Source organism: Pteropus alecto, unplaced genomic scaffold, assembly GCF_000325575.1.
Source record: "Pteropus alecto unplaced genomic scaffold, ASM32557v1 scaffold134, whole genome shotgun sequence".
Classification (NCBI taxonomy): Eukaryota; Metazoa; Chordata; class Mammalia; order Chiroptera; family Pteropodidae; genus Pteropus; species Pteropus alecto.
This window is the reverse complement of record NW_006436283.1, coordinates 1,896,189-1,900,798: the sequence shown is the minus strand read 5'-3', so window position 1 is coordinate 1,900,798 and position 4,610 is coordinate 1,896,189.

Sequence of the window (4,610 nt, the reverse complement as noted above, 5' to 3'; positions counted from 1 at the left end):
TCTTCCTCTCTCAAGGACCCCGTGGTGACACAGGCCCACAGGAGAACCCACGACACTCTCTCACCCCCAAGTCATTTGATTAACAACCTTAATTCCATCTGCAACTCTCAGCCCTCTCTGCCACGTGACCGGACACAGTCACGGGTTCCCAGGATCAGGAGTAGATGACTTTGGGGACCATTTTTCTGTGGATGGCACAACACCAAAGACCCTGGATAGAGCTGACTTCTAATTTGGGGGGCTTTCCGTCTACACCCACTGACCGTCACGCCCCACATAGAGCCACTGCTCTCTGAGCAACATGTTGAGGACCCAGGCCCAGGACCAGGACGGGAGCCCCTGGACCCGTGACCCGGGGGAGCAGCTGGACGGGGCAAAGGAAGGGCGCCCGCTCACAGACTGGCACTGGCCCCTGGGTGGCTTCCTCAGCCCCAAACCCCGATTTCCTGTCCTGGAATAACGGGCTCGTCAAGTCCCAAACAGGGAAACAGACAGGGGCTGAGGTGCAAATGTGTCTTCTGGAAACTTTCTAGGAAAACCGAAGAAATAGCATCCTGGAGCCACTGGGAAAGAGGCAGCACCCCGACTTCTCCCGCTCACCGCTCTGTGCCACACACCTCGGGGCCACCCTGGGTCACGTGCTGGGACACGGAGGTCAGCCCTACGCACGTGGGGATGCGGTCCCGGCACCCCATGGGGCCAGCAGTTCCCACACACCTGAAGGACACGGCCCGTACCCATCGTGTCAGCTGCTGGCTGCATCGGGGGGAGGCAGGCAGGGAGTGGGGAGGCCACTGGACGCTCAGGAGGGTGTGATATGTGACAAAGCCCATAGGCGATTATAGCCCTGGCCTTGTCACTGTCGGACTGCTTGGGAGCAAAATGCCCTGAGCTCCAATCATGTGGCCGCAGGAACCGGTTCATCTGCTTTGCCCTCAAAGCCCAACAAAAAGCGGGGATAAGACGATGCCATAATAAACACAAGCCGGGCACGCAAACGAGACCTTCCCCTCCACGAAACACCCGCTGCTCACACGCCCGGGGGAGGCCCCAGCTCCCTCTCCCTCTCAGGACCCGGCGGACCAGGCACGGGCACCACGGCCTTTTGAGAACTCCCAGCTTCCCCTTCGAAGGGTGACAAAAATCCCGCAGGTGGCCCAGATCAGGGGTCCTGTTCCCTGGGGGACATGGTTGGGAAATCTGGGTCTCCTTCCCGCCTGCGGGCTGAGATGACCCCTCCTCTCGGTTATACTTAACTTCAAGTTATGGGATTGTTGCTGCGCACGCACGCGGCGTTCGGGATTCACACAGCCACGACGGGGCTGCTGGGGGCGGGGAAGTGAGAAGCCAGGGAAGTAGGTCCTGGGAGATGAAATCGACTTTAAAAACGAGCCAGGCCTGGGGACCAAGGAAGGACTCATCCGAAAAGGCAGGGAAAGATGCCAATCCAGCCAGGAAACCGACAACCGCCCCCAAACCGCCCAAGGCGCATTGACTGCTAGATCGCCCCTGTAAACTTTAAGACGCCGAGGTTCTCACTGCTGTGGCAAAGCCGGAGCCTTGCACCACCAAACAAAAATCCGATGGGGGGAAAAGATGCATTGAACAGCTACACGGTCCATCTCGTCTAAGGAGAGCATTTAGTTACAGAACCTGAAAACCGAAAAGGTGTCAAAAATGACACCCGTCAAGTATGCCCTTTGCCCCAATTCCAGATCTGCCAGAGAGTGATGACCATTTTGTCAGACTACTGAATTCAGGGTCACGCGGTGTGTAAAGAAGCACCGAACCCAAAGCGTGCAGGCCGGCGTGGACCCGGGCTCCGGTGCGCCCAGGTTATCACGGTGGTTTTGACAGTGGCCAATCCAGGAAGAGCACGGAGAAGACGCGCCACGTCGCCACGCCTGCATTTGCCATTAGACATCCGGACACACTCGCCGTCCCCAGCTCTGCCAGAGAAGGGCAGCCGCTCAGACGGGACGACGGGCTGGGGCTCCCGCTGTTCCCTACCTCGTGCTAGCCGTACGCCTGAGCTTCTCAGCCCAGCTTCTCTCCTCCTCAGAAGGCAGAGGATAAGCTTCAGATCACAAACCAGATATCAGACAGCTCATCAAAGTGGATTTGTTAGAGATGCAAGACCAGGTGCCCGAAGGACGCACAGGTGGCCAACAGCATCAAAAACACCCCACTAAAGTGAAGGGGAAAAAACTTCCCACAGCGTTTCCCCTCAATTTTTTTTTTCCTTTTTTTCTTTTTTTTTTTTGCGGGGTCGGGGGAAGAGGACAGACTTGTGCTTTCTTTTCTGGGCACTGGACTCATCAACGTTTGACGGAACGCAAATACAGCAAGTTCTCATGAAACATCATAGGTAGGTTCTGTGACTTTTAAGCAAATGACCAACAACAAAACTCATTTTGCCATAGGCTAATTGATGTAAACAGTTAGGTTCCCAGGAGTCTCATCAGTGTTACAATGAAACAGTTGAATGAAACAATGTTATTCAAGGCCCTGCAACTTTATGCAGGACCTGCCGGAGCCCAGAACAACGTAGATACAATGAACACCAACAAAACTGACCTCTACCCTGCTTCACCTGCAAGCGTCACCCCCCCAACACACACACATTGTATCAAACTAAGTAGCTGATCTTACAAGAGAGGATTAAGGCCTGTGAAAAAGTAGGGTCCCACGGCTGGGGGGGGACACGGTAAAATATCTATCTACTCAAGATTTGTTGCCAGGCAACCCACTCACCCCCCCCCTCACCCCACCCCTCATCCCTAGAATAGCCAGCAGGGACCCAGGCCTCCCGCAAGCCCCACGAGGTTACAAAGACGAGAGTGTGTAAATATACCTCAGTGGAGAATTACGCTTTTGCTAATGATTAACTTTCCACCTGATGAACCACACATACGAAGAATCGAAAAAAACAAAACACAAATGTTTTTACCCATCTAGTTACAGGTGAAAATCCAAATAGCGGTCCATAGTAACAGTAACAAACAGTAACGAGCCCGTAGCGGTTCCAGGTACTAGACGCTTTAGATCATCGTTGCAACAGGCCTTTGAGTTGGCTGTATTATCTCCATTAAACTTACTTCGGAGGCCATGTTTTTAACCTCCGCACTGAGCTACCCAAAACCCAGGGCAGAGAGGCCAGCACGATCGGAGGCCTGGGAAGCCCTCTGCAGACGACAGATATCAGCCACTAGTGGTGACATGAAATTGGTCCCATTCCTTTGCATTTTTATGAATCCCTTGGCAGAGCCGACCCTGTCGTCTTGTCTGCACAAAGAGAGACAGGAGCGTGTGCGCCTGTGAATGACAGAGGCCAGTCACAACAGGGGAGGTAGTGTGGCTCAGTCGTTTCTTGGGGCTGGAGCATCCTGGGCCCCTACTTCTGTCACTCCTAGCTGCATGAACTTGGGGAAGTTACTTCTCTCAGCCTCAGTGTCCCCATCTATAAAATGAGGATAATTTCAGTCTTGACTTTATGGGTTTTGTGGGTTAAGCGAATTCATGCATGGTAATCAGAAGCTATTTACATAACAACCATGATCATGGGGGATTAAAAATGGCTCCTGATAAAATCTTTCCTTGGCATATTCTGAGGCTCTGGTCTCCATAAATGCCCACAAGCCAACAAGTGATGCGGAACACACCGGCCTGATAATGAACTTGGTAATTACTACTAAAAGGCATTCCTCACCTTAATGATCCTTTCTTTGCAAAAGCTTCTTAAAAGGTTCTTTAAAAGTGTTTAATACTCAATTAAATGTTAATGTTTCTAATGAGGAAATTCTAAAACAAACGAGAGTTTTGAAAGTGTTCTCCTCAATCCGTGACAGGAGAGAATTCTGGGATCTGGGCCTTGGGCCCGGTGGGGCCCTCTGATGATGTGCGCATCACTTGGCCTTTTTTTGAGAACCCCTTCCCTCTTCCCATGGCAGAGCAAGCGAGGGCCGGTCACAGGGGCTGGCCTATTGTCCCAGACTCCAGAGAAACAAACTTCTCCCCAGGAAAGAGACGGGATCCTGCCCTTTTCTATTTCTGAAAAGAATCTGAACTAGATTGTGGCCAACATAGGACACCGACTTCCCAGCGTGGGAATAACAGGATTTCAAGACTCACGGGCTTCTGGCAGGGCTCTTTAGGTTATATTTAGCGACCTTAAATTGCCTATTTTTCTCTTTCTCCTTTTTTCTATTCTTCTTTCTTCTAAAGTAAAGAACAAGGGGGAAGAACCTGGGCCTAAAGGAAGTGAGTTTCCTGACACGCGGTTCTTAACGGGGCCACCCGTCCCGCAGGCCCGGGAAGGCTAGGAGCGCGCGCGCTGTGGGGTGGACAGCACAGTTCGGGGGGCCGTGTCGGCAAACAGCAGCCCCTACGACTTCTCATCGCGTGCTCCGACCATCCAGCCAGACAAAGACCCCAAGTTCCCCGGTCCACGGTTCCAGACAGGGGGGGACCGAGTCTCCACGAATTTAGGCCCACTCCCGGCCCGGGGCGCCCCCACCGCCGCGGAGAGGGTCCCCGGGATGCTTCCCGCGTGACCCGGGGTGCTTGCGCGCCACCCCGTCTCTGCTCGGGCCCCGCACCTCCCCGGGCTG